Raw genomic sequence first — 11,680 nt, 5'->3', positions numbered from 1 at the left:
GGACCAGGATCAGTCAATATGAGGAGGGAGAAACCCTGTGTATTCTGGACCAGGATCAGGTATCAGTCAATATGGGGAGGGAGAAACCCTGTGTATTCTGGACCAGGATCAGTCAATATGGGGAGGGAGAAACCCTGTGTATTCTGGACCAGGATCAGTCAATATGGGGAGGGAGAAACCCTGTGTATTCTGGACCAGGATCAGTCAATATGAGGAGGGAGAAACCCTGTGTATTCTGGACCAGGATCAGTCAATATGGGGAGGGAGAAACCCTGTGTATTCTGGACCAGGATCAGTCAATATGGGGAGGGAGAAACCCTGTGTATTCTGGACCAGGATCAGTCAATATGAGGAGGGAGAAACCCTGTGTATTCTGGACCAGGATCAGGTATCAGTCAATATGGGGAGGGAGAAACCCTGTGTATTCTGGACCAGGATCAGGTATCAGTCAATATGGGGAGGGAGAAACCCTGTGTATTCTGGACCAGGATCAGTCAATATGGGGAGGGAGAAACCCTGTGTATTCTGGACCAGGATCAGTCAATATGAGGAGGGAGAAACCCTGTGTATTCTGGACCAGGATCAGTCAATATGGGGAGGGAGAAACCCTGTGTATTCTGGACCAGGATCGGATCAGTCAATATGAGGAGGGAGAAACCCTGTGTATTCTGGACCAGGACAGGTATCAGTCAATATGAGGAGGGAGAAACCCTGTGTATTCTGGACCAGGATCAGTCAATATGGGGAGGGAGAAACCCTGTGTATTCTGGACCAGGATCAGTCAATATGGGGAGGGAGAAACCCTGTGTATTCTGGACCAGGATCAGGTATCAGTCAATATGAGGAGGGAGAAACCCTGTGTATTCTGGACCAGGATCAGGTATCAGTCAATATGGGGAGGGAGAAACCCTGTGTATTCTGGACCAGGATCAGTCAATATGGGGAGGGAGAAACCCTGTGTATTCTGGACCAGGATCAGTCAATATGAGGAGGGAGAAACCCTGTGTATTCTGGACCAGGATCAGGTATCAGTCAATATGAGGAGGGAGAAACCCTGTGTATTCTGGACCAGGATCAGTCAATATGAGGAGGGAGAAACCCTGTGTATTCTGGACCAGGATCAGTCAATATGGGGAGGGAGAAACCCTGTGTATTCTGGACCAGGATCAGGTATCAGTCAATATGGGGAGGGAGAAACCCTGTGTATTCTGGACCAGGATCAGGATCAGTAATATGAGGAGGGAGAAACCCTGTGTATTCTGGACCAGGATCAGTCAATATGAGGAGGGAGAAACCCTGTGTATTCTGGACCAGGATCAGTCAATATGGGGAGGGAGAAACCCTGTGTATTCTGGACCAGGATCAGGTATCAGTCAATATGAGGAGGGAGAAACCCTGTGTATTCTGGACCAGGATCAGTCAATATGAGGAGGGAGAAACCCTGTGTATTCTGGACCAGGATCAGTCAATATGAGGAGGGAGAAACCCTGTGTATTCTGGACCAGGATCAGGTATCAGTCAATATGGGGAGGGAGAAACCCTGTGTATTCTGGACCAGGATCAGGTATCAGTCAATATGGGGAGGGAGAAACCCTGTGTATTCTGGACCAGGATCAGTCAATATGGGGAGGGAGAAACCCTGTGTATTCTGGACCAGGATCAGTCAATATGGGGAGGGAGAAACCCTGTGTATTCTGGACCAGGATCAGTCAATATGGGGAGGGAGAAACCCTGTGTATTCTGGACCAGGATCAGGTATCAGTCAATATGAGGAGGGAGAAACCCTGTGTATTCTGGACCAGGATCAGTCAATATGGGGAGGGAGAAACCCTGTGTATTCTGGACCAGGATCAGGTATCAGTCAATATGGGGAGGGAGAAACCCTGTGTATTCTGGACCAGGATCAGTCAATATGGGGAGGGAGAAACCCTGTGTATTCTGGACCAGGATCAGTCAATATGGGGAGGGAGAAACCCTGTGTATTCTGGACCAGGATCAGGTATCAGTCAATATGAGGAGGGAGAAACCCTGTGTATTCTGGACCAGGATCAGGTATCAGTCAATATGGGGAGGGAGAAACCCTGTGTATTCTGGACCAGGATCAGTAGTCAATATGAGGAGGGAGAAACCCTGTGTATTCTGGACCAGGATCAGTCAATATGGGGAGGGAGAAACCCTGTGTATTCTGGACCAGGATCAGTCAATATGAGGAGGGAGAAACCCTGTGTATTCTGGACCAGGATCAGTCAATATGGGGAGGGAGAAACCCTGTGTATTCTGGACCAGGATCAGGTATCAGTCAATATGAGGAGGGAGAAACCCTGTGTATTCTGGACCAGGATCAGTCAATATGAGGAGGGAGAAACCCTGTGTATTCTGGACCAGGATCAGGTATCAGTCAATATGAGGAGGGAGAAACCCTGTGTATTCTGGACCAGGATCAGGTATCAGTCAATATGGGGAGGGAGAAACCCTGTGTATTCTGGACCAGGATCAGGTATCAGTCAATATGGGGAGGGAGAAACCCTGTGTATTCTGGACCAGGATCAGTCAATATGGGGAGGGAGAAACCCTGTGTATTCTGGACCAGGATCAGTCAATATGGGGAGGGAGAAACCCTGTGTATTCTGGACCAGGATCAGGTATCAGTCAATATGAGGAGGGAGAAACCCTGTGTATTCTGGACCAGGATCAGTCAATATGGGGAGGGAGAAACCCTGTGTATTCTGGACCAGGATCAGGTATCAGTCAATATGGGGAGGGAGAAACCCTGTGTATTCTGGATCAGGTATCAGTCAATATGGGGAGGGAGAAACCCTGTGTATTCTGGACCAGGATCAGGTATCAGTCAATATGGGGAGGGAGAAACCCTGTGTATTCTGGACCAGGATCAGTCAATATGGGGAGGGAGAAACCCTGTGTATTCTGGACCAGGATCAGGTACAGTCAATATGGGGAGGGAGAAACCCTGTGTATTCTGGACCAGGATCAGTCAATATGAGGAGGGAGAAACCCTGTGTATTCTGGACCAGGATCAGTCAATATGAGGAGGGAGAAACCCTGTGTATTCTGGACCAGGATCAGGTATCAGTCAATATGAGGAGGGAGAAACCCTGTGTATTCTGGACCAGGATCAGGTATCAGTCAATATGGGGAGGGAGAAACCCTGTGTATTCTGGACCAGGATCAGTCAATATGGGGAGGGAGAAACCCTGTGTATTCTGGACCAGGATCAGTCAATATGGGGAGGGAGAAACCCTGTGTATTCTGGACCAGGATCAGGTATCAGTCAATATGGGGAGGGAGAAACCCTGTGTATTCTGGACCAGGATCAGGTATCAGTTAATATGGGGAGGGAGAAACCCTGTGTATTCTGGACCAGGATCAGGTATCAGTCAATATGAGGAGGGAGAAACCCTGTGTATTCTGGACCAGGATCAGTCAATATGGGGAGGGAGAAACCCTGTGTATTCTGGACCAGGATCAGGTATCAGTCAATATGAGGAGGGAGAAACCCTGTGTATTCTGGACCAGGATCAGTCAATATGGGGAGGGAGAAACCCTGTGTATTCTGGACCAGGATCAGTCAATATGGGGAGGGAGAAACCCTGTGTATTCTGGACCAGGATCAGTCAATATGAGGAGGGAGAAACCCTGTGTATTCTGGACCAGGATCAGTCAATATGGGGAGGGAGAAACCCTGTGTATTCTGGACCAGGATCAGGTATCAGTCAATATGAGGAGGGAGAAACCCTGTGTATTCTGGACCAGGATCAGTCAATATGAGGAGGGAGAAACCCTGTGTATTCTGGACCAGGATCAGTCAATATGAGGAGGGAGAAACCCTGTGTATTCTGGACCAGGATCAGTCAATATGGGGAGGGAGAAACCCTGTGTATTCTGGACCAGGATCAGGTATCAGTCAATATGGGGAGGGAGAAACCCTGTGTATTCTGGACCAGGATCAGTCAATATGAGGAGGGAGAAACCCTGTGTATTCTGGACCAGGATCAGGTATCAGTCAATACGGGGAGAAACCCTGTGTATTCTGGACCAGGATCAGTCAATATGGGGAGGGAGAAACCCTGTGTATTCTGGACCAGGATCAGGTATCAGTCAATATGGGGAGGGAGAAACCCTGTGTATTCTGGACCAGGATCAGTCAATATGGGGAGGGAGAAACCCTGTGTATTCTGGACCAGGATCAGTCAATATGGGGAGGGAGAAACCCTGTGTATTCTGGACCAGGATCAGTCAATATGGGGAGGGAGAAACCCTGTGTATTCTGGACCAGGATCAGTCAATATGGGGAGGGAGAAACCCTGTGTATTCTGGACCAGGATCAGTCAATATGAGGAGGGAGAAACCCTGTGTATTCTGGACCAGGATCAGTCAATATGAGGAGGGAGAAACCCTGTGTATTCTGGACCAGGATCAGTCAATATGAGGAGGGAGAAACCCTGTGTATTCTGGACCAGGATCAGGTATCAGTCAATATGAGGAGGGAGAAACCCTGTGTATTCTGGACCAGGATCAGGTATCAGTCAATATGAGGAGGGAGAAACCCTGTGTATTCTGGACCAGGATCAGTCAATATGGGGAGGGAGAAACCCTGTGTATTCTGGACCAGGATCAGTCAATATGGGGAGGGAGAAACCCTGTGTATTCTGGACCAGGATCAGTCAATATGAGGAGGGAGAAACCCTGTGTATTCTGGACCAGGATCAGGTATCAGTCAATATGAGGAGGGAGAAACCCTGTGTATTCTGGACCAGGATCAGTCAATATGAGGAGGGAGAAACCCTGTGTATTCTGGACCAGGATCAGTCAATATGGGGAGGGAGAAACCCTGTGTATTCTGGACCAGGATCAGGTATCAGTCAATATGGGGAGGGAGAAACCCTGTGTATTCTGGACCAGGATCAGTCAATATGAGGAGGGAGAAACCCTGTGTATTCTGGACCAGGATCAGTCAATATGGGGAGGGAGAAACCCTGTGTATTCTGGACCAGGATCAGTCAATATGGGGAGGGAGAAACCCTGTGTATTCTGGACCAGGATCAGTCAATATGAGGAGGGAGAAACCCTGTGTATTCTGGACCAGGATCAGTCAATATGGGGAGGGAGAAACCCTGTGTATTCTGGACCAGGATCAGTCAATATGGGGAGGGAGAAACCCTGTGTATTCTGGACCAGGATCAGGTATCAGTCAATATGGGGAGGGAGAAACCCTGTGTATTCTGGACCAGGATCAGTCAATATGAGGAGGGAGAAACCCTGTGTATTCTGGACCAGGATCAGTCAATATGGGGAGGGAGAAACCCTGTGTATTCTGGACCAGGATCAGTCAATATGAGGAGGGAGAAACCCTGTGTATTCTGGACCAGGATCAGTCAATATGAGGAGGGAGAAACCCTGTGTATTCTGGACCAGGATCAGTCAATATGGGGAGGGAGAAACCCTGTGTATTCTGGACCAGGATCAGTCAATATGGGGAGGGAGAAACCCTGTGTATTCTGGACCAGGATCAGTCAATATGGGGAGGGAGAAACCCTGTGTATTCTGGACCAGGATCAGTCAATATGGGGAGGGAGAAACCCTGTGTATTCTGGACCAGGATCAGGTATCAGTCAATATGAGGAGGGAGAAACCCTGTGTATTCTGGACCAGGATCAGGTATCAGTCAATATGAGGAGGGAGAAACCCTGTGTATTCTGGACCAGGATCAGTCAATATGGGGAGGGAGAAACCCTGTGTATTCTGGACCAGGATCAGTCAATATGGGGAGGGAGAAACCCTGTGTATTCTGGACCAGGATCAGGTATCAGTCAATATGGGGAGGGAGAAACCCTGTGTATTCTGGACCAGGATCAGGTATCAGTCAATATGGGGAGGGAGAAACCCTGTGTATTCTGGACCAGGATCAGTCAATATGGGGAGGGAGAAACCCTGTGTATTCTGGACCAGGATCAGTCAATATGGGGAGGGAGAAACCCTGTGTATTCTGGACCAGGATCAGTCAATATGAGGAGGGAGAAACCCTGTGTATTCTGGACCAGGATCAGGTATCAGTCAATATGGGGAGGGAGAAACCCTGTGTATTCTGGACCAGGATCAGTCAATATGAGGAGGGAGAAACCCTGTGTATTCTGGACCAGGATCAGGTATCAGTCAATATGGGGAGGGAGAAACCCTGTGTATTCTGGACCAGGATCAGGTATCAGTCAATATGAGGAGGGAGAAACCCTGTGTATTCTGGACCAGGATCAGGTATCAGTCAATATGGGGAGGGAGAAACCCTGTGTATTCTGGACCAGGATCAGGTATCAGTCAATATGGGGAGGGAGAAACCCTGTGTATTCTGGATCAGGTATCAGTCAATATGAGGAGGGAGAAACCCTGTGTATTCTGGACCAGGATCAGGTATCAGTCAATATGGGGAGGGAGAAACCCTGTGTATTCTGGACCAGGATCAGGTATCAGTCAATATGAGGAGGGAGAAACCCTGTGTATTCTGGACCAGGATCAGTCAATATGGGGAGGGAGAAACCCTGTGTATTCTGGACCAGGATCAGTCAATATGGGGAGGGAGAAACCCTGTGTATTCTGGACCAGGATCAGGTATCAGTCAATATGGGGAGGGAGAAACCCTGTGTATTCTGGACCAGGATCAGGTATCAGTCAATATGGGGAGGGAGAAACCCTGTGTATTCTGGACCAGGATCAGTCAATATGGGGAGGGAGAAACCCTGTGTATTCTGGACCAGGATCAGGTATCAGTCAATATGGGGAGGGAGAAACCCTGTGTATTCTGGATCAGGATCAGGTATCAGTCAATATGAGGGGGGAGAAACCCTGTGTATTCTGGACCAGGATCAGGTATCAGTCAATATGAGGAGGGAGAAACCCTGTGTATTCTGGACCAGGATCAGTCAATATGGGGAGGGAGAAACCCTGTGTATTCTGGACCAGGATCAGTCAATATGGGGAGGGAGAAACCCTGTGTATTCTGGACCAGGATCAGGTATCAGTCAATATGAGGAGGGAGAAACCCTGTGTATTCTGGACCAGGATCAGTCAATATGGGGAGGGAGAAACCCTGTGTATTCTGGACCAGGATCAGGTATCAGTCAATATGGGGTTGGGAGAAGCCCTGTGTATTCTGGACCAGGATCAGGTATCAGTCAATATGGGGAGGGAGAAACCCTGTGTATTCTGAACCAGGATCAGTCAATATGAGGAGGGAGAAACCCTGTGTATTCTGGACCAGGATCAGGTATCAGTCAATATGGGGAGGGAGAAACCCTGTGTATTCTGAACCAGGATCAGTCAATATGGGGAGGGAGAAACCCTGTGTATTCTGGACCAGGATCAGTCAATATGAGGAGGGAGAAACCCTGTGTATTCTGGACCAGGATCAGGTATCAGTCAATATGGGGAGGGAGAAACCCTGTGTATTCTGGACCAGGATCAGTCAATATGGGGAGGGAGAAACCCTGTGTATTCTGGACCAGGATCAGGTATCAGTCAATATGAGGAGAGAGAAACCCTGTGTATTCTGGACCAGGACCAGTCAATATGGGGAGGGAGAAACCCTGTGTATTCTGGACCAGGATCAGTCAATATGAGGAGGGAGAAACCCTGTGTATTCTGGACCAGGATCAGTCAATATGGGGAGGGAGAAACCCTGTGTATTCTGGACCAGGATCAGTCAATATGGGGAGGGAGAAACCCTGTGTATTCTGGACCAGGATCAGGTATCAGTCAATATGAGGAGGGAGAAACCCTGTGTATTCTGGACCAGGATCAGTCAATATGGGGAGGGAGAAACCCTGTGTATTCTGGACCAGGATCAGGTATCAGTTAATATGGGGAGGGAGAAACCCTGTGTATTCTGGACCAGGATCAGTCAATATGGGGAGGGAGAAACCCTGTGTATTCTGGACCAGGATCAGTCAATATGGGGAGGGAGAAACCCTGTGTATTCTGGACCAGGATCAGTAATATGGGGAGGGAGAAACCCTGTGTATTCTGGACCAGGATCAGTCAATATGGGGAGGGAGAAACCCTGTGTATTCTGAACCAGGATCAGTCAATATGGGGAGGGAGAAACCCTGTGTATTCTGGACCAGGATCAGTCAATATGAGGAGGGAGAAGCCCTGTGTATTCTGGATCAGGATCAGTCAATATGGGGAGGGAGAAACACGGTGTATTCTGGACCAGGATCAGTCAATATGGGGAGGGAGAAACCCTGTGTATTCTGGACCAGGATCAGGTATCAGTCAATATGGGGAGGGAGAAACCCTGTGTATTCTGGACCAGGATCAGGTATCAGTCAATATGGGGAGGGAGAAACCCTGTGTATTCTGGAACAGGATCAGGTATCAGTCAATATGGGGAGGGAGAAACCCTGTGTATTCTGGACCAGGATCAGTCAATATGGGGAGGGAGTAACCCAGTGTATTCTGGACCAGGATCAGGTATCAGTCAATATGGGGAGGGAGAAACCCTGTGTATTCTGGACCAGGATCAGGTATCAGTCAATATGGGGAGGGAGAAACCCTGTGTATTCTGGACCAGGATCAGGTATCAGTCAATATGGGGAGGGAGAAACCCTGTGTATTCTGGACCAGGATCAGTCAATATGGGGAGGGAGAAACCCTGTGTATTCTGAACCAGGATCAGTCAATATGAGGAGGGAGAAACCCTGTGTATTCTGGACCAGGATCAGTCAATATGAGGAGGGAGAAACCCTGTGTATTCTGGACCAGGATCAGGTATCAGTCAATATGGGGAGGGAGAAACCCTGTGTATTCTGAACCAGGATCAGTCAATATGAGGAGGGAGAAACCCTGTGTATTCTGGACCAGGATCAGGTATCAGTCAATATGGGGAGGGAGAAACCCTGTGTATTCTGAACCAGGATCAGTCAGTATGAGGAGGGAGAAACCCTGTGTATTCTGGACCAGGATCAGTCAATATGAGGAGGGAGAAACCCTGTGTATTCTGGACCAGGATCAGTCAATATGGGGAGGGAGAAACCCTGTGTATTCTGGACCAGGATCAGGTATCAGTTAATATGAGGAGAGAGAAACCCTGTGTATTCTGGACCAGGATCAGTCAATATGGGGAGGGAGAAACCCTGTGTATTCTGGACCAGGATCAGTCAATATGGGGAGGGAGAAACCCTGTGTATTCTGGACCAGGATCAGGTATCAGTCAATATGAGGAGGGAGAAACCCTGTGTATTCTGGACCAGGATCAGGTATCAGTCAATATGGGGAGGAGAAACCCTGTGTATTCTGGACCAGGATCAGGTATCAGTCAATATGGGGAGGGAGAAACCCTGTGTATTCTGGACCAGGATCAGTCAATATGGGGAGGGAGAAACCCTGTGTATTCTGGACCAGGATCAGTCAATATGGGGAGGGAGAAACCCTGTGTATTCTGGACCAGGATCAGGTATCAGTCAATATGAGGAGGGAGAAACCCTGTGTATTCTGGACCAGGTATCAGTCAATATGGGGAGGGAGAAACCCTGTGTATTCTGGACCAGGATCAGTCAATATGAGGAGGGAGAAACCCTGTGTATTCTGGACCAGGATCAGTCAATATGAGGAGGGAGAAACCCTGTGTATTCTGGACCAGGATCAGTCAATATGGGGAGGGAGAAACCCTGTGTATTCTGGACCAGGATCAGGTATCAGTCAATATGGGGAGGGAGAAACCCTGTGTATTCTGGACCAGGATCAGGTATCAGTCAATATGAGGAGGGAGAAACCCTGTGTATTCTGGACCAGGATCAGTCAATATGAGGAGGGAGAAACCCTGTGTATTCTGGACCAGGATCAGGTATCAGTCAATATGAGGAGGGAGAAACCCTGTGTATTCTGGACCAGGATCAGGTATCAGTCAATATGGGGAGGGAGAAACCCTGTGTATTCTGGACCAGGATCAGTCAATATGGGGAGGGAGAAACCCTGTGTATTCTGGACCAGGATCAGGTATCAGTCAATATGGGGAGGGAGAAACCCTGTGTATTCTGGATCAGGTATCAGTCAATATGGGGAGGGAGAAACCCTGTGTATTCTGAACCAGGATCAGTAATATGGGGAGGGAGAAACCCTGTGTATTCTGGACCAGGATCAGTCAATATGGGGAGGGAGAAACCCTGTGTATTCTGGACCAGGATCAGTCAATATGAGGAGGTAGAAACCCTGTGTATTCTGGACCAGGATCAGTCAATATGAGGAGGGAGAAACCCTGTGTATTCTGGACCAGGATCAGTCAATATGGGGAGGGAGAAACCCTGTGTATTCTGGACCAGGATCAGGTATCAGTCAATATGGGGAGGGAGAAACCCTGTGTATTCTGGACCAGGATCAGGTATCAGTCAATATGAGGAGGGAGAAACCCTGTGTATTCTGGACCAGGATCAGTCAATATGGGGAGGGAGAAACCCTGTGTATTCTGGACCAGGATCAGGGAACTCCTGTTCTATACGGGACACCACAACGGAAAGTTTCGACCACTCTGACACGTTACCAAGGTAACCCCATTACCACCAGACAGAATGCATATAGGGACAGTATCTGTGACATTGTTATATTAGCAGAACACTACTTCTATGGTATTATGTATATTGGTTATTCTACATGGACCTGTTACCAAAACACCTAGTTTAGAATATCTACATACATTCAGCAATTACAAGGTGTTGAAAGCGTTCCACAGGGAAGCTGGCCCCATGTTGACTCCACAGGGATGCTGGCCCATGTTGACTCCACAGGGATGCTGGCCCATGTTGACTCCACAGGGATGCTGGCCCATGTTGACTCCACAGGGATGCTGGCCCATGTTGACTCCACAGGGATGCTGGCCCATGTTGACTCCACAGGGATGCTGGCCCATGTTGACTCCACAGGGATGCTGGCCCATGTTGACTCCACAGGGAAGCTGGCCCATGTTGACTCCACAGGGATCCTGGCCCCATGTTGACCCCACAGGGATGCTGGCCCATGTTGACTCCACAGGGAAGCTGGCCCATGTTGACTCCACAGGGAAGCTGGCCCCATGTTGACTCCACAGGGAAGCTGGCCCCATGTTGACTCCACAGGGATCCTGGCCCCATGTTGACTCCACAGGGATGCTGGCCCATGTTGACTCCACAGGGAAGCTGGCCCATGTTGACTCCACAGGGAAGCTGGCCCATGTTGACTCCACAGGGATCCTGGCCCCATGTTGACTCCACAGGGAAGCTGGCCCATGTTGACTCCACAGGGATGCTGGCCCATGTTGACTCCACAGGGATCCTGGCCCATGTTGACTCCACAGGGATGCTGGCCCATGTTGACTCCACAGGGATGCTGGCCCATGTTGACTCCACAGGGATGCTGGCCCATGTTGACTCCACAGGGATGCTGGCCCATGTTGACTCCACAGGGATGCTGGCCCATGTTGACTCCACAGGGATGCTGGCCCATGTTGACTCCACAGGGATGCTGGCCCATGTTGACTCCACAGGGATGCTGGTCCATGTTGACTCCACAGGGATGCTGGCCCATGTTGACTCCACAGGGATCCTGGCCGATGTTGACTCCACAGGGATCCTGGCCCATGTTGACTCCACAGGGATCCTGACCCATGTTGACTCCACAGGGATGCTGGTCCATGTTGACT

This window comes from Salvelinus fontinalis, chromosome 26, assembly GCF_029448725.1.
Source record: "Salvelinus fontinalis isolate EN_2023a chromosome 26, ASM2944872v1, whole genome shotgun sequence".
In the NCBI taxonomy this organism is placed as follows: domain Eukaryota; kingdom Metazoa; phylum Chordata; class Actinopteri; order Salmoniformes; family Salmonidae; genus Salvelinus; species Salvelinus fontinalis.
This window is presented reverse-complemented; position numbering follows the sequence as displayed.